The sequence below is a fragment of the Silene latifolia genome, chromosome 8 (assembly GCF_048544455.1).
Source record: "Silene latifolia isolate original U9 population chromosome 8, ASM4854445v1, whole genome shotgun sequence".
Lineage (NCBI taxonomy): Eukaryota > Viridiplantae > Streptophyta > Magnoliopsida > Caryophyllales > Caryophyllaceae > Silene > Silene latifolia.
In genome coordinates this window covers 73,772,806-73,792,668 of record NC_133533.1, presented here as the reverse complement: position 1 = coordinate 73,792,668, position 19,863 = coordinate 73,772,806, and the positions used below count along the sequence as shown (strand labels likewise).

The window sequence follows — 19,863 nt, the reverse complement described above, 5'->3', positions numbered from 1 at the left end:
AGTTTGACATTACTGTCGTGCGACGGTGGTGATCAGTTGATCCCCTTAGGTCATACCTAAAGGATAACACTCTTAATTGATCAATTAATTGACTGTATGATGATACGGGTTAATTAAATTACTTAAATTGACGGACGATTTTGGAAGTAATATTTACGTATCTCATTATAATTTTATTAAATAAGATACGGTCTAAGTGATCGAATTGTTTTATTACTTAGATGAAATTGTTGTTTACGGAAACAATTGAACTGAATGAATAATTTATTATCAATACAAGATGTTGTAATTTACAATTGGTAAAGTGTTTTTGGTACAAGTAATTGTGAGTTACTAAGTCGATTTTGTACATGACGTATTTTATTAATACGTTGATTTTTTAATATGTTAAAAATACATGACAATTTTACATGACTTGTAACATGTGACAAATTGACAAATTGACAAAGATAAAATGGAAACCATTTTATCCCATTTGGACCGAAATTAGGAGGGAGTATGGTGTTTATATTATGTTGAATTATTTGAGTGGAAAACAATATAATTAAACATAGTCTCCTAGCCATGCAAGCCTAATATTTTCTTGGGAAGAATAAAGGCTCATGCATTGGCCCTTCTCCCTCCCATACCCGGTTTTTCCAACCCTCCATGCCAAGGGTTTGTCTTTTGACACATACACTTATCTTGAGAAGAATCAATTGTATTATTCATTCTAACATCATCAAAAATATTTTTAGAGAGATAAAAATATTTCTTCCTTCTTTTTCCTCCTCTTGACCGAAATTCCAAGAGGACCAAAATATTTTGAGTCAATTTTATTTAAATTAATATTGTTCTATTATTAATAATATTAATTTTGTTAAGAGCATATCTTGGGTATTATTCCTTGGGAGGGATTCTATACTTGAATCCTTTGTTCATCCATATTAGGAGAGCTCAAGAACAAGTGAGTAGGAGAACTCTCTTGTGCCCTTTGATCCGAAATATCAATGTAAGAATGATGGTTTCTTCTTTATATTTACTTATGTTTGCATGCATAAGATCTAATTAATTTTATGACTAAATTAAATTTAAAACATATATGAATATGTTAAAGTAATGAGATATAGATTTCCAACAAGCGGTATCAAGAGCCTTAGGTTGTTTGAATGCAAATCGGTTATAGTTTTTCCGAGTTATACGATTAACATATAAAACTTATAAATTTGTGTTTATTATGATATATCACGAAATAAATTTTGCATGTTAAAATTTCTAATCCTAAAATATATTTAGGATATTTTGGTTAATTTATGGATTTTTGTTGTTCATTTTATATAATAATGGCATTAAAAATGTGATTTTATGATAAAAATGTCATTTTCGGACTAAAATTCGCTAAACTTCAAATTTTTCAGTGGTTTTTGGATATGTTTTCACATATATTATTATTAGATGACCTGTAAATTTTCATAATTATTAGAGTTTTTATGCTCGAAATATGGATTTTTCATGATAAAAATCGAATTTAAATGAAAAATGGGTTAATATGAGATAAATTTCGAATCTGGTCATAGAAATTTAGTATGTTGTCACATGAAATTTTAAAAGATGTGTGTAAAATAATTGGCTATAATAAAGTCTTTATGCATGATTTATGAATTTTTGATGAAAAATAATATAAATAGTGACTTAATTAGGAAATCATTGCTAAAACATACTTCATGACTAAAGAAAAACGTCACATGTTGCATTTTATTACCTATTTCAGATCTAAAATTGAAAAGTTGATAAATATAATTTTTCTCATGTTTTTATGATTATATTTGATAAATCCGATAAACCACAACAATGTTTTTCCCGATAAATTTTCGAAATTTTAACCTAAGTTTTTTTGAACATTATGAGTGTCATGGTATTTTTCCAGAATGTTCATGAGTTTAAATTTCAAATTTCAAATTTATTTGAAATTTTATGATTTATTTGGAGTTTATGGCATTTTATTGTAATTTTGAGTCCATTAATGAACAAATTTTAAGAAATAAAAGTTAATTATTGTCAATATGTTAGTGAAGACTAATTTTGAGTCCTAAGTTGTTTAGGGTAATTAACTTGTGCATAAATATGATTTTATGTAATTTATTGTGATTTTAAAAGGTTGAATCACGCAAATCCGTAAAAACCGATTAATATACGATATTAGCTCCTTAAAGACGATTTAGCATAAAATTGGGCATGTTCATACATATTATAATGCTGCATTTTATTTATGATTGTCATAATTTTATTTTATGTAATTTTTGAATTATGTAATTTTACTTAGTATTGCCTTAGTTTTTAATTGGTATTACCCGAAATGTATGGGAATATCGATTCGGTTGTAATTTATTGTGATCTCGTATCACCATTTTGTAATTTAATAGATTTATTTTATTTTAATTACAAATGTATAATAGGAAATTATGTAATTTGTTATGTAATTTATTATTTTGGAGTTCCTTGAAGACGGTGTCACTCAAGGAAGACGATACATAAAGACGGTGTTACCTCGAGATGCGTGCCAAAATCGAAGTTCAAGGGACCAATGGAGTTGGTTTCCGAATATGTAATAGTTAATTAGATTTTTTTTTAGGAAGGCCATACTAGGATTTAATTTATGCTATGCATTTTATTTATATGTTGCATGCATCGCTAAATCGCCATAACTAAAACATGCATTGTCATTTTAATCGAGTTTATCGACCGTGTCAATTAGAATTATCGTAGTTCACCGCTTTAGTTCACTTAAAACGTGATAGATAATAAATTGACATGACCTCTCGCTAAAATAATCAATTGAGACATAGCCTTACCAAATAGTAGAAACCATGAAAACCTATTTCGTGAGGGAGTACACTCGGCCACACCGAGGTACAAACCTTGTTACGTAGGGGAAGTGGGTGAAAAATGTCTACCCACCGAATTTATGTTGATGCGGGATGAATCGGCTACACCGTGCCCAAGTTAATATGGATTTGGATCATGGACACATTTATTCGAAATTTGGGTTGAACTCAACAAAAGTATTGATAAGGGATGAATCGGCTACACCGTGCCCTTATCGGATGTGTTTTGGGCTAAAGATAAATGTTAATGTAATTTTACCGACCAAGAGTTCTGATAAGTGCATATTTTATATACTTTCATCCCCTATATTAGCTTCATTTTATTTGTTAATTAGCACTTATCATAAAGTCATAAGGTAATATTTGTTGTTCTAGTGTATTTGCTTGTCTTAACATGTTTTTTGTAGGAATCTAAGCATTTAGAGGCTTTTTCCTATCATTTTATACACTAAGTTCATTAAGCTAAACAAGACCAAGTGTTGGACTAAGCATGGAGCATTGGATTGTGTTTTGCATGGAGAAATTGATGGATTAATATGTATAATGCAAATATTGACAACAATCAAAGTCAAAGCCCAAAGTCCAAGTCCAAGTCAAGGTGGAAAGCATAAGATTCCAACATGCTTAGGATGCTTTTGGGAGCTCTAAAGATCATAGATGGAGCATTTACCCGGGTGCATTAAGGGTCATTAATCACGCTCTTAGGATTTCTCAAGCAATTAAGGGAGGAATTAAGAGGAAATACCCGGAAACACACGACCCCGATCGGGGTGGGGTGGCCCCGACCTCTTGGCTTTTACGCTATGCTCTCCTCTCCTATAAATAGGACAGGTATTCCAAGGCTTTGATCATCTCATTGAGACGTCTCATTTTTGTTCTTCATAGCCTTAAGCTTTATATTTCTCTCATTAGTCTTCTCATTTTAGTTTACAAGTTGTTAAGCTTTCTTTAGTTTAATCTTTCAACAATTGGTACTCAAGTTATTGTTCAAGCACTTTGTTATTCAAGCATTTGGTTATTATACATTTCTCCTTTACAAGTTCTTCCCTATTATGGTATTCTTATTTCTATTTGCAAATTTACATTTCTATCTTAGCTTACACATAGTTTATAATTAAAGTACTTAATTTAGATTACATTAGCATTATTTCTTATACATGTTATATCATCTAGTTCATATAAATCACTCAACCATGTTTATCATTTCTATTTATATAGTTTACAATTTACACCTTAATATGAGTAGCTAAATCTCTTAGTCTAAGGGTTTGAGGAGCCATGCATAAATCAAATATATAACATGATAAAATAGGTTAATAATAATATTGTCTAAATTGCTTCTATCACATGCTTGTGCCATAATGTTTAATCTTTGTTTAAAGGCCTTATTCAATTGATTAAGTTTGTTCATTCGTTCTATAAGTCGAGAGGCACGGAATTGAATTAGACAAAGCATGTATAGTAGGACGACCTAGTCATGGACGAGAGTTACTCTAGGACCCGGTCTATGGTTGACAATAATATCGTAAGGTGGGTGTCTCTAAGCCTAAGCAATTGACAAAGTTATTAGTACCGAATTTATCATGATCGTATATTTACCCGTGCATGTGTGACCCGAACCCCTTAGACTCTCTTTTATCATATAATTTACATTACAATTTTCATTAATCATCAAACAAACCAACCAAACCAAAATTGAAATCGACCTTGATAAAAATCTACCCATAGCAATTCACAACGTAATTCCCGTTTCCTTGTGGTTCGACCCCTATTACTACATTTACTTGTGTTTAGGGAATTTATCTTTGCATAGGTACGCGATAAGCCTATCAAATTTTGGCGCCGTTGCCGGGGAAACGGTTTTATTACGAGTTGAATTGTCGATTTTTATCTTGTTTTATTTTGTCTTAGGGAACACTTGTTTCTTGAGACCGTTACTTATTATTTTCCTAGAAATTGTTGTCTTATGCCCAGGTCCTCTCGAAGTGGAGAATTGCTTTCACCGGATTTCGATCCCGAGAAAACATTTAGGAGAAGACGACGTTTTGGGAGGGAAGTGAAATAAGCCACTTCTCCCATACAAGTTGAAAGTGCTAGAAAGTCTTACTTAGACGATCTAGAAACCGTTGAAGAGGATGAGGTTTCAAGTTCATCATCTCCACCACCATCATCATCTACTACCAAAAAGATGGTGAAACTTTCCGATCACTCAAAGCCCACCGCGGCCATGCTTTCGGCCGGAATCACAACCACTCAAATCACCGCGCCGGACTTCGAGATCAAACCGGCTTTCATTAGCCTTGTGGAGAGGAAGCAATTTGCAGGAAGTCCTTTGGAGGATCCCAATTTGCATGTGCAAAACTTTTGTGACTATTGCTCCATGATCCGTCAAACGGGAATCACTCAAGCCCAAATAAGGGAAATACTTTTTCCTTTCTCTTTGAAGGACAAGGCCAAGCTTTGGATCAATAGCCTTGACCGCACCGCCATGAGAATTACCAACTGGGAGACTTTGGCTCTAGCCTTCTATCAAAAGTTTTTTCCACCAGAGAAAACTCAAACTTTGAGGAGCCAAATTACCGGATTCCTTCAACAAGCTCTTGAGAGCTTATATGAGGCTTGGGAGAGGTACAAAGAGTTTCAAAGGCAATGCCCACATCATGGGCTAGATGATTGGTTTCTAGCAATAACATTCTACAATGGATGTTGTGCCGAGTCCCGAAGGATTCTTGATTCCGCCAACTATGGGCGGTTTGATCAAATTGACACCGACCTTGCTCATGCCACGATCGAATCTATGGCGGTCCATGATGCCCAATATGTCAATTCCCGTGTTGTGCCACCTAAAGGTAAAGAAGAATCCTTTAACAACTCTGTTTTGCTAGCTCAAATTGCTTTGCCCCAACAACAATTGGCGGAAAGGGATGCTAGAGATTCCATTCAACAACTCAATGCCATGTCTTCAACGAGCCAAATCGTTGTGTGTGAAGGTTGCGGAGGTGCGGGTCACTATGCCGCTCATTGCCGAGCTCCTATTGAAGAGGTAAATGCTTTTCAAGCTTTTAGACAAAGTTCATATCCACCGGGTACATTTTCCAACACTTATAACGCGAATTCAAAATTTCATCCGAACTTGTCTTACACTAGCAATAATGTGCTTAACCCTCAACCCCCACCGCAAAAAAAGGCCTATGTTCCTCAACAACAAAAGTATATCCCTCCACCGGGGTATCAAAATCAACAAAGGCCCCCACAAAACTATTACCAACAAAATCCACCACAAAATAGCCAACAAAACAATCAAGGAGGTGGTAAGCTTGAGGGCATGATAGTCCAAATGCAAAGGGACTTGTTTGCTCAAATTCAAAAAAATGATCAAGCTCATAGTGCCGCGGTCAAGATGTTAGAACAACAAGTGGCTCAATTAGCCACTTCTAGCTCTCAAAGAAAGAACGGTCAACTTCCTCCCCAAGGTGAGCAACCACACGAGACCGTCAATTCTATCTCCTTGAAAAGTGGTTCAAGCTATGATGGGCCATCCATGACTTTGGATGATGAGGTGGTTGTTAAAAAGGCTAAGCTTGGGGGATATGACCAAAAGAAGGCTAGTGGAGAGCCTCTTATTAGGGACCGTGTACCATTTCCCCACCGGTTGTTGATGCTAAAAAGGAAGAGCAAGCTTGATGCCAAGGATGTTGAGTCCCCTATGCCCAAAGGAAGTGACAAGGTGATTGTTGAAGAAGTCTCTCCTAATGCTAAGGAGAGTGATGCCGTTACAACAAAGGTGAGCGTTCCCAATGACAATGAGTATGAGAATGATGTGGAGGATGCTCCTCCAAAAGAAGTTGGTCAAGTACCATTTCCCCATCGCCTAGCAAAGCACAAGGAAGAAGGTAAGTTCGGTAAGTTCATGGAAATGTGTAAGAATTTACAAGTCATCGTCCCATTTATGGAATTGCTTACCCAAGTCCCTTCTTATGCAAAGTTTTTGAAGGAAATCCTCTCAAAGAAGCCATCCTTCAATGAGGTTGAGACCATTGCTTTCACCGAAGAGTGTAGTGCACTCTTACAAAATAAGTCTCCCCCGAAGCTTAAGGACCCCGGTAGCTATTCTATTCCTTGCACTATAGGCACATATACCATTGATAAGGCCCTTTGCGACCTAGGTGCTAGTGTAAGTGTCATGCCCTATTCCCTTTATGAAAAACTTAATATGGGTGCTCTAAAATGCCCAAGTACGACATTGCAAATGGCAGACCGTTCTTTAAAGCGACCTTTAGGTGTCTTAGAAGATGTACCCGTCAAAGTTGGCAAGTTTTTCATACCCGTTGACTTCCTCATACTTGATATGGCCGAGGACTCACAAGCCCCAATTATATTGGGTAGGCCATTTTTACGCACCGCGGGTGCGCTAATTGATGTGAAAAACGGGAGGTTGACATTGGGGGTGGGTGATGACCGGGTTTCCTTTAGCAAAAACAACACCATTAGAAGCCCAATGTTACAAGAGTCTTGTTATTTATTTAACACTGTGTACTCTTCTCTTGCCTCTACTACACTTGGCTCCTTACTAATGGATCCGTTGGAGGACAATATGGTTGTTATTTGTTTTGTAGGTGACGATGCTAAGGGTACTATTGCTAAGAGTGCCAAAAAGAAGAAAGGGAAATTTTATTTGAAGAATTTCAAATGGTTGTGGAATGCAAAAGGAGCTATGAAATGGAGCTTGGTTGGTGGCAAGCTCAATGATGAAACTTGAATCAATTAGCTTCTTACGTCGTGCGGGACGTTAAACCAGCGCTTCTTGGGAGGCAACCCAAGATTTTTATTGGTTTTATTTATTTTTGTTTTTAATTTTCTGCAATTTATTGTTTTTCGTAGATTAGTAATAAAATACTCGACTTGATAATGTTCCTTTTTTGTCTTTTATAGGTGAAAATGGAGAAGAGTGAATCTGGCACGCAGCCCCATGCAAGATCCCCATTCGGGGACGTGGTTTTCGAGAAACGAGAAGGAATTAAAATCAAATGCGGAAAAGAGTCAAAACCCGAAGGAGTAGTCAACCCCGATCGGGGTTGCCAGCCCCGATCAGGGTCGTGGTTCCGTGAATTTTTTGCCTTTCTTTTTTTATGCGGGTGACGAGTAAATCATTCTATCATTCTTATAGAAACCCGATGGTACCTCCATTCTCTTTCGCTACCATTTTTCTTCACTATTTCTCACCTTAGTCACAAGGAAACATCTACATCCCCCGAATTCATGCTAGCTTGGGGGAGGTTAACAAGTCGAGTAAGTTTTTAATTGCTTTGCATTTTAGTTTAGATCTTGCATCCCATTAAACTTAACCTCTAGTCCTTCTTGTTTTGCGCTTTGAGCCATTTTTATGGTTTGATTGGGTATTTTGAGTTGTTGGCACATTGAGGACAATGTAAAGTTTAGCTTGGGGGGAGATATTGCGATATTGCATTTGCATATAGTGTAGCTTGCATGTAGTGTAGAAATTTTGAAAAAAAATGAAAATTTTTGAGAGAAATTTTTGCGTTGTGCTTGCTTGTAGCCTACTTTCCTCTTTGCTTATCCTAATAATGGCTTATAGTTAATGATTTATTCTTTCATGTTGGGATATTAGCTACATGGGGATGTCTTGACATAGTAGGTGGGAGATGAAGAATGAACCGAATAGGCTTGATCTTGACTTTTGACAAGCTACAAAATTGATAAGGTAGAACCTCCTTTAAGGCCATTTCATCTTTATTTGGTCTCACTTAGGTGAGTGTAGGTGTCTCCTTATAATGTGTGTTACATCAAAACTCACAAGTATGGTCTTTATGTCATTTCTTGGTAAGCATGCATTCATTTGTTTTTAGCATTTTGGAGCCATTCACATGATATTTTAGCCTTTTTTACCCCTTCACAAAATTTATCCTTAGCTACATCATTGAAATTGCCTACCCTTGTTAAGCTAGTAGCTTTATTGGATAGTGTTTGGGTGCTCATTGGGATATGTTTGGTTGTTTTGAAATCATGTGAGCTTGGTCTTAATGCTCAAAAAAAAAAAGAAATGGAAGAATTGAAAAAATTGGAAAATGAAAAAAATGAAGAAAGAAAAAATGAATGAATGAGAAAAAGCATGAAAAAAGAGAAGTATGCATTCTCAAGAAAAGAAAAGAAAGAGAAGAAGAAGAAAAGATATGAGAAATTCTCAAGCATTATTCATCATATTTTGGAGAAATTTCTTTGGTTTGAATTGAAAAATTGGGTTAGAATTGGGATTGAGCATCCTTACATTTTGGTAGTTGCTAGCTTGACTTAGCTCCACATTACCATAACTCTTTTGTTCCCTCTTCTTACCCATATCTATTGCCTTCTTCCTACCCATTTGGCTTCTTTATCATGCTTGCATTTGATTATTTTGGCTTGCTAGTTTTGATTGATTACCATATTAGATTGCGGGCACATTATTGTAAGTTGAGGATAGTTGAGTGTTCATTCACAAAAATTGTCCTTTCACATATAAAAGAGTTTGAGTGTTCCGTGAGAGTCCATAAGTCAAAAGATCATGCAAGAGCTTAAAGGTTCATTCAAAGTTTTCTATGCTGCGCCGTCATGTAAATCTCAACCATGTCTTGCTTTATTCCTTGCCCATGTTGTTTCGGGTTTTTAAATCATTTTGCATAGCTTGTTTGGATATTGCAATTGATGGGATTTGGTTTCTTGCTTGAGGACAAGCAAGGGTTTAGCTTGGGGGAGTTTGATAAGTGCATATTTTATATACTTTCATCCCCTATATTAGCTTCATTTTATTTGTTAATTAGCACTTATCATAGTGTCATAAGCTAATATTTGTTGTTCTAGTGTATTTGCTTGTCTTAACATGTTTTTGTAGGAATCTAAGTATTTAGAGGCTTTTTCCTATCATTTTATACACTAAGTTCATTAAGCTAAACAAGACCAAGTGTTGGACTAAGCATGGAGCATTGGATTGGGTTTTGCATGGAAAAATTGATGGATTAATATGTATAATGCAAATATTGACAACAATCAAAGTCAAAGCCCAAAGGCCAAGTCCAAGTCAAGGTGGAAAGCATAAGATTCCAACATGCTTAGGATGCTTTTTGGGAGCTCTAAAGATGATAGATGGAGCATTTACCCGGGTGCATTAAGGGTCATTAATCACGCTCTTAGGATTCCTCAAGCAATTAAGGGAGGAATTAAGAGGAAATACCCGGAAACACACGACCCCGATCGGGGTGGGGTGGCCCCGATCGGGGTTGCATGCCTCTTGGCTTTTACGTTATGCTCTCCTCTCCTATAAATAGGACAGGTATTCCAAGGCTTTGATCATCTCATTGAGACGTCTCATTTTTGTTCTTCATAGCGTTAAGCTTTATATTTCTCTCATTAGTCTTCTCATTTTAGTTTACAAGTTGTTAAGCTTTCTTTAGTTTAATCTTTCAACATTTGGTACTCAAGTTATTGTTCAAGCACTTTGTTATTCAAGAATTTGGTTATTATACATTTCTCCTTTACAAGTTCTTCCCTATTAAGGTATTCTTATTTCTATTTGCAAATTTACATTTCTATCTTAGCTTACACATAGTTTAGAATTAAAGTACTTAATTTAGATTACATTAGCATTATTTCTTATACATGTTATATCATCTAGTTTATATAAATCACTCAACCATGTTTATCATTTCTCTTTATATAGTTTACAATTTACACCTTAATATGAGTAGCTAAATCTCTTAGTCTAAGAGCTAGGGGAGCCATGCATAAATCAAATATATAACATGATAAAATAGGTTAATAATAATACTGTCCAAATTGCTTCTATCACATGCTTGTGCCATAATGTTTAATCTTTGTTTAAAAGCCTTATTCAATTGATTAAGTTTGTTCATTCATTCTATAAGTCGAGAGGCACGGAATTGAATTAGACAAAGCATGTATAGTAGGACGACCTAGTCATGGACGAGAGTTTCTCTAGGACCCGGTCTATGGTTGACACTAATATCGTAAGGTGGGTGTCTCTAAGCCTAAGCAATTGACAAAGTTATTAGTACCGAATTTATCATGATCGTATATTTACCCTTGCATGTGTGACCCGAACCCCTTAGACTCTCTTTTATCATATAATTTACATTACAATTTTCATTAATCATCAAACAAACCAACCAAACCAAAATTTAAATCGACCTTAATAAAAATCTACCCATAGCAATTCACAACGTAATTCCCGTTTCCTTGTGGTTCGACCCCTATTACTACATTTACTTGTGTTTAGGGAATTTATCTTTGCATAGGTACGCGATAAGCCTATCAAGTTCTAAAAGTATAATCGATTAAAGCGTTAATCCACCGAGTTATATTGATAAGGGATGTATCGGCCACACCGTGCCCAAGTTAATATGAATTTGGATCTTGGAATCATTTATAATAGTTGGGTAGAGGTCATTATATAAATGCTCATATCTTGTTAATTTATTTACAAGTATGATATTAAAAAGACAAATGTTAATATTTCCTTTTCCTCCATACTTGTAGTTCATTATAATGAATCCATCAAACGCTACCGCACCGATAACTATTGAGTCTTGCCACAATGTTTTTGACGACGTTTGCTCCAACAATGATTTCGACACTACTAGAGAACTTCATTTTGGGATAGGTTCGGGTGGAAACCTTAACTTCATCACTTCTTCTAGACCACCTACTACTACTAGACCTCTTGTGAGCCGGTCTCAGGAAGACCGCCTCATAAAATCTATAGGATCTTTGTCTCTGGAAGATAAAGATGCCAAAACTAGTGGGAGCTCAAGCAATCAAATTCTTGCTTCAAAGGGCAAAAAGTTCAAGAAGAAGGGAAAGAAAGGGAAAAACTTCAAGCAAGTTGAAGATGAGTGCCATTATTGCTATGGCATGGGACATTGGTTTAGGAATTGTCCCGTATATTTGCGAAATATAAGGGAAGGAATCATCGTTCCAAAAGGTAAAATTCCTAAGGAAATTTATGTTATTGATATAAATTATACTTCCACTACGACATGGGTACTGGATACCGGTTGTGGTTCTCACCTTTGTAATCATTTACAGTGTTTAAGAGACGTGAAGATGATTAGGAAAGGAGATGTGGATCTACGCCTTGGAAATGGAGCTCGAGTAGCGGCCGAATCCAAAGGAACTTATGTACTAGCTTTGCCTAATGGATTTGAGTTGTATTTACATAATTGTTTTTATGTGCCTATACACTCTAAAAACAGTATTTCTATCGCTATGTTAGACATGGACGGATTTCGTTTTGTCATTAAGAACAATCGTTGTACTATTTCTAGGAACGACTTGGTTATAGGACAAGCTTCTTCCATTAATGGCATTTACATTTTGGAAACCTCGAATCCGACTAATGATATCTATAACATTCAATCAAAGAAACTCAAATCAAGTGACCCAAGTGAATCGTTCATTTGGCATTGTCGATTAGGTCACATAAATGAGAATCGCATTAAAAGATTAATTTCAAGTAATGTGATTACACCATTTGATTATCCATCATATGGTACATGCGAATATTGCCTTCTTGGCAAGATGACTCGTAATCCTTTTAGCGGTAAAGGAACGCGAGCTAGTGAACTATTGGGACTCATACATACCGATGTATGTGGTCCAATGAGTATCACCGCTCGAGGAAATTATGACTACTTCATAACCTTCACCGACGACTTGAGCAGATATGGGTATATCTATTTAATGAAGTATAAGAGTGAAGCTTTTGAGAAATTCAAGGAATTTCAAAATGAAGTGGAGAACCAATTGAACAAAAAGGTAAAAACACTACGTTCCGATCGTGGTGGAGAATATCTTAGCCTTGAATTCGATTCACACTTGAAAGGTTGTGGTATTATATCACAACTTTCTCCACCCGGAACACCACAACTCAATGGTGTTGCCGAAAGGAGAAATCGAACCCTACTTGATATGGTTCGATCAATGATGAGTCAAACCGAGCTACCAAACTCGGCCCGTTTTTGGGAATTTGCGATTCAAACCGCAATTAGATCTTTGAATAATAGTCCCACGAAGTCTACCGAAAAGACTCCATATGAGATGTGGACGGGAAGAGTTCCTAATATATCCTACATGAAAATTTGGGGATGTGATGCTTACGTCAAGGCAAAGGCCGACAACAAGCTTGCCCCAAGATCCGAAAAAAGCATCTTTGTAGGTTATCCCTCGTCCTCTCGAGCTTACTACTTCTACAAACCTTAAGAAAACAAAGTGTTTGTATCTTGCGAGGCAGTCTTCTTAGAAAGAGAATTTATTTCTAAGAGACAGAGTAGGAGAAATTTTGAACTTGATGAAGTTCAAGAGCCACAAACCGAAGTAGAGACGCAAGAAGATGTTCCTTCGTCATGTAACGCGGTTGTCCCTCCTCCTCTTAGAAGAACGGGCCGAGTTATACGCCATCCCGATCGATATGTGGGACTTATCGAAGAAGATGGAACATTCGATGTATTGCTTTTAGAAAGTGACGAGCCCGCCACCTACAAGGCCGCAATCTCTAGTCCCAATTCCTCCTTATGGCTTGAAGCCATGAAGTCGAAAATGGATTCTATGCATGAAAACCAAGTTTGGGACTTGGTAGATTTGCCTAAAGGGGCAAGACCTCTTCAATGCAAATGGATTTTCAAAGTCAAGAATGGCGTAGAAGGACATGATGATGTCTACAAAGCTAGGCTAGTGGCAAAAGGATTTACCCAAGTCCAAGGTCTCCATTATGATGAGACCTTCGCCCCCGTAGCCATGCTAAGATCCATACGGATTTTGTTAGCGATTGCCGCATTTCATGATTATGAAATATGGCAAATGGATGTCAAAACCGCTTTTCTAAATGGGCATTTAGAAGAGGAAGTGTACATGATACAACCCGAAGGTTTTGTTGATTCTAAGAATCCTAACAAAGTGTGCAAACTTAAGAGATCCATTTATGGTCTTAAGCAAGCATCTAGAAGTTGAAATCATCGATTCAATCATGTCATAAAAGAGAATGGTTTCACTCGAAGTGTTGAGGAACCATGTTTATACATGAAATTTAGTGGGAGCAATGTTGTGTTCCTAATCTTTTATATCGATGACATACTACTCATTGGAAATGATATTCCGATGTTATCTTCTGTTAAGAAGTGGTTAGGTAACCACTTCCAAATGAAGGATTTAGGAGAAGCACAACGCATATTAGGTATCTGGATCCATAGAGATAGATTCAAGAGGATATTGGCACTAAGTCAAGAATCTTATGTTGATAAGATTCTTCGACGGTTCAGCATGGACAAATCTAAAAGGGGTTTGGTACCTATGGTAACTGGGACTATATTGAGCAAGACTCAATCTCCCTCCGAACCCCATGATGTTGACCGTATGAAGATGATCCCTTACGCTTCCGCTGTTGGATCAATCATGAACGCCATGATATGCACACGCCCTGATGTCTCGTATGCCTTGAGCATGACGAGTAGATATCAAGGAAATCCAGGTGAGAGTCACTGGATTGCTGTCAAGAACATCCTTAAGTACTTGAGAAGGACTAAGGATTCTATCTTAGTGTTTGGAGGAGACACAGAACTCCGTGTTAATGGATACACGGACTCAAGTTTTCAAACAGATAGAGATGACATGAAATCACAAGCTGGTTTCGTTTTCATGCTCAATGGTGGTGCCGTTAGCTGGAGAAGCTTCAAGGAAGCTGTGACCGTGGATTCAACAACGGAGGCTGAGTACATTGCAGCATCAGAAGCTGCCAAGGAAGCTGTGAGGATTAGGCAATTCACGGAAGGTCTAAGAGTAGTACCTACCGCCAATGATCCCATCACTCTCTATTGTGATAATAGTGGGACAATCTTCCAAGCTAAGGAGCCAAAGTCTAGTAATAGATCTAGACATGTACTTAGAAAATATCATGTAATAAGAGATTTCATTGAGAGAAAGAAAATTCCGATTTGTAAGGTTGGGACGGATGACAACAGAGCCGATCCGCTTGATGCGTGTCTTTTATATGATGTTTTACATCCCATTTTACACGCATTTCAGAGCTCATTCGTGTAGTTTATGCTACATTTCTCCCTATTTCCGTCTACTTCCGTATTTTTGTACGTTGTTGCAGAAATGTGAAGAATCCAGCGGAAATTGAGCTAAATCCGTCCCCGAGTATCCTGCATTGCATATGACGTGAAGTATACACCCGAGGAACGAGCTTGGTGCGCAATTCAAGGCCCAAAAGACAAGTCCACGAGTTTATAGAAGTCAATAGCAGCTCGAGCAGTCGATCAACCGCTGCCATCAGTCTATCGACCAATCATCGGGTTCCAGAAGCTGCTGTTTACTGAAGACCAGTCGATCGACCAGTCCTAGCCGTCGATCGACCAATCTGCTATTCCAGACGAGAATTTAAAAGACTGAGGAAGCATAAGCCCACTATGTTTTAGGTTTTGGAAATAAAAGTTACAGATGTTTGCTATATAACGTAACATAAACATTCAGTTTAGGTATCTCGATTTAGACTCAAGTTTCCATACAGTAATATTTAGTTTTGGAATTAGGGTTTGGATTATTGTTAAGCATTGGATCTTTGGTTCTTATTCCTAATCTTTCCTCTGCAAATTCGGTATTCATCTATCCTAATTTCAGTTTATTGTTTTACTTCATCATTAGTATAGAATTGCTAGCTAGATTCCCGCAACCAATTCATTGTTTATGTTAATTGTTTGCTTTCTTGCTTCAAGCATGAATTCAGTAGTTAGTTTTATCATCGTTACTGTTGTTTTTACCCTTAGCATGAGAAGCTAGATTATTTGTGCTAGGATGTAGGCGAATTATAGCGTAGGCGGCAAAGTATTGAACACGGCCTGATTCGCGTGTCAGTCGATCGACTGACATTCTCGGTCGATCGACTGACCTCGTGAGGTTACCCTTCGTTTTAATTGATTTTAATGTTGTATTTAACGTATCGAATGCATGCGACCAGTTAGATGCTTAATTTTTGACTGACCCATTAGATCGAAAGATAGGGAAAGTTATTTGATCACCAATTAAGATGACTAAACTGTGCTGAGATCGAAAGATATGTATAGTTTAGACCGTTAGTCACTTTTCAGGACGAGAGTTAGTATTAGTGATATTAGGGACCTATAGCGAGATCGAAAGATGCTATTTGTTAAGAGTGGACCGAGAGGACCTCTTGTTTCCCGCCTCACTTGTGTTCGATTTAGACCTGTTTAGTATCTTTTTGCCGCTGAAGCTTTAATGAACCGACCATCCTAGTACCCCTTCTTTATCTGTTTAATCTGTCTTTCTAGTTTATTATTTACTCTTAGTCAGACCAATTCAAATCAAAACCCCCACTTTATCGTTACCTTAGACTAGAATTAGACAACTAGAATTTACATCCGCCTCTCGTGGTTCGACCCGATCGCCGCTAGCTATATAGTTGTAGTTGGAAATTATAAATCTTATTTTTGACACCTCACGACGGGTATCAAATTTTGGCGTCGTTGCTGGGGAGGCAATAGTTCTAATTTTAGTTGTTTTATTTTTAGTCTTTCTTAGTTTAAGGGACTTTTGTTCCTTAAACTTTTCTTATATTCTTTTTGTAGTTTCTTCTTATGCGCAGGTCACAGGGTGGTGAACTAGTACCATTTGATCCTGAGATAGAGAAATCTTTGCGCGAGTTGAGACGATCACAAAGGGTATTACCGACAGAGGAAGAGCTGAGTACTCTGTCAAGCTATCACGAGAACGATCTGTTCGAGGAAGACCCACAGTCTTCACCCGTTTCCACCTCTTCAGCCGAGACAGTCACTTCTCCGAAATTCCAACATGGCCGAGGAAGCGAGTATAGCTAGTCATTCTGAGCCGACAGCTGAAAATTTATATAAGGGGTTCGAATTACCAGGAGATGCCAGGAAGTTCGAACCAAAGCCTTCATACATCAATATGGTTGAGAGAAACCAGTTCGGGGGAGCTGCAAATGAAGATGCAGCTAAGCATATGGAGACCTTTATTGACTACTGTTGTTCCATACCCCCACCCGTCGGCATGACCCAAGACCAGATCAAGGAGACCATGTTTATCTTCTCCCTTCGTGATGCTGCAAGGGAGTGGTATAGAGATCTGGACCGAGCCGTTCATGGGATCACCGACTGGAATTCCTTGGCATTGGCATTCTACAAGAAGTACTTTTCTGCTTCAAAGACGATCGCTATTAGAGCCCAAATCACAAGTTTCAAACAAGGGCCGGATGAGAACTTCCACGAGGCATGGGTCCGATTTAAGAAGCTGGTGCAAACCATACCGCACCATGGTTTCGAAAAATGGAGCTTGTGCAATCATTTTTATAATGGGTTGTATGACGATCAGAGGGCTATTTTGGATGCTGCAGCCAATGAACGATTTGCTAAAAATTTGGGAGCAACCAAGGGGTGGAAGATCATTGACAATCTAGCTACCCACAAGGCTGAGTATAGGAATTCCAGAGGGAACCAGAGGAGAGCTGCTGAATCTTCCTCTGTTGCTGCACTTGAAGCTCTCACTGCGAGATTTGACAAATATGAATTGGGAGGAGCTTCTAAAGGTGGGATGTACCAAGTAAATGTCAGGTCGACGGTCCTTTAAATGTCTCGTGAAAGGTGTGGAGCTGAGGGACACGTTTCGAAGAATTGTCCTAGTCCCTTTGAGTCTTGTGCTGCCTTCCAACATTATCGGCAGACAAACACCTACTATGAGCCTAATGTTCATCCCGACCTGAGGTGGAGTAGCCAGAATGTCCTGAATCCCACTCCACCTCCGCAGCAGCAACCCTATGTGCCCCCTCATCAAAAGCAACAACAATATCAAAAACCTCCTTATGTGCCGCAGCAGCAACAACATTCCCATAGTTCTGATTTTGCTGAGTTTAAGAACTTGTTGATGAAGGAGTCCCAAGCAAGAGAGGCTGGGATGAAGTTTCTTGAGAGCCAAATTGCTTAATTGGCTAGTAAGAGTACCTCTCGGGCCCCGGGACACTTACCGACTTAAACCAACCAAAAGGAGGCCTTAAACGCCATCACATTAAGGAGTGGGTCCACCCTGGAGGGGCCTGCCATGGTCGAGGATGCTGTTGAAAAGAATGAGGCAGATCCGAGTCAAAAGAAAGCTGAAACGAACAATTCAAATAAAAAGGCGTCTACCAGGTATATCGATCGATCGATCGATGCACCCTTGGCCGATCGATCGGCGGTATACGGGTTCTGGCGACTTTCTGAATCATGCATCTTGGTCGATCGACCGAGAGGAGAGTGGTTGATCGACCAAGATTATCACGATAAGCGAGATTGTTCATCCTCCGATGCCTGATAACTTGAGGGACTATTTGTTTCGGGCACGACACTCCGAAAGTGTTAGGGCTGGACCAGAGTCTTGATGGGTCCGTCCCAATTCCGATGTTCGATCCGATGACGGTTAATGGCTCACATTTGAGACGGTCTGAGGAGGATTCGAGCTTTAACAAGGAGAAAGCAGTGGACTTCCAGCCTAAGTCCACGGATGCCGGCATGCGCAACCTAGAGGAGAGGGCTAAGGTACTCCTTACAGCCCCATATCCGGAGAGACTAGTGCCAACAAAGGAACAGTATCTTTCAAGAAAATTTGAAAAAGTTATTCGTAGCTTGAATGTGCAAGTACCTTTCCTTGAGTTGGTCAATCAGGTGCCTGCCTACACTAAATTCATGAAACAACTCCTGTCAAAGAAAAAGTCGCTTGAACATGTTCACACTGTCGGTTTAACTAAAGAGTCATGCTCTTACTTGTCTCCCACCGCACCCCATAAGCTAGAGGACCCGGGTAGCTTTTCTGTTCCTCGGAATATAGGTACCTTCTCTATTGAGAGGGCATTATGTGACCTAGGAGCTAGTATAAGCGTCATGCCTTTGAGTCTAGCTAGGAAGCTCAAATTGACTAGGTTCACAAAGTGATGACATGACAGGTTCAGATGGTGACCGATCTGCGGTCCACCAATAGGGTCTTAGAGGACATCCCTATCCAAATAGGGAAGTTCTTTTTCCCCGTTGACTTTGTCGTACTTGACATGCCTGAGGATGCTCATATAACCATTATTTTGGGTAGGCCATTTCGCACACTCATGTGCGATCATAGATGTCGGTCTAGGAACCTTGACTTTCAAAGTGGGAAAGCATTCCGTTGTTTTTGCCCAACCTGCTAAGAAAAAGGACCCCATGTGGCCTGTGACTTGTAATACGGTTTCTGAAAAGAAATCGTACTTTGTGCTTCCTGAATTGCATGTCTCTATTACTACTGTTAACCCCTCCGCCCCAGATTGGGAGCAAAAAGGAGGAAGAATCTGTTATTTTAGACATTGCAGGAGCTGGTTTGGGGAAGGAAGTGCTGCAAGTTGCTCCAACTGTAAAGACGCCTATCATTCAAAGAGGAGGTCTTGGTTGCCTGAGCTATGGAATTGATGAAGTTGTTGATGACGAGCCGGTCAAAGCCAGAAAGTCCGACTTGGATTCTGACAAGCCCGAAGAGATCCTTGACTGGGGAGATGATGAGAATGTTGATCCGTTGAGCTATACGGACGTGGAAGTTAAGAAGGGTGCAGCTGCTCAGATAAGCACCGTTGAGGCTACCTCTAGTAGCCAGAAGCCGACGAAGTGGGCCATACCGTGGTCTTTCTTGATCAACTATTAGTTGATCGAGCTCTCTATAAACTTCAGTTCATTTGCTTTTGTTAAGACAATTTTTATTGCCTTTGTGTGCGCGAAAACTTTCGCATTTTATTTTGCTTGCTTAGGATTTTATATGTTTGAGATTTTGTTTTGGGTTTTGCGCAATTTTGGGCGCGTATTATTGTGCACTTGCAGGTTTTTAGACCTCATTAGCTCAAGTTATTGAACAAATACGAAGAAATGAGGAGTACAACAGTACTTTCAGTCGATCGACTGGCCACATT

The 19,863-nt window shown here is 38.4% G+C and overlaps 1 non-coding gene across 1 annotated transcript; it reads right to left on the bottom strand.

The window, feature by feature from the left end:
• Window positions 1-5,424: 5,424 nt before the first annotated feature.
• On the bottom strand, window positions 5,425-5,531 carry LOC141597685 (small nucleolar RNA R71). The gene has a single exon (XR_012522906.1). It is a non-coding gene; the product is annotated as a small nucleolar RNA R71 (small nucleolar RNA).
• Between the last annotated feature and the right edge of the window lie 14,332 nt (window positions 5,532-19,863).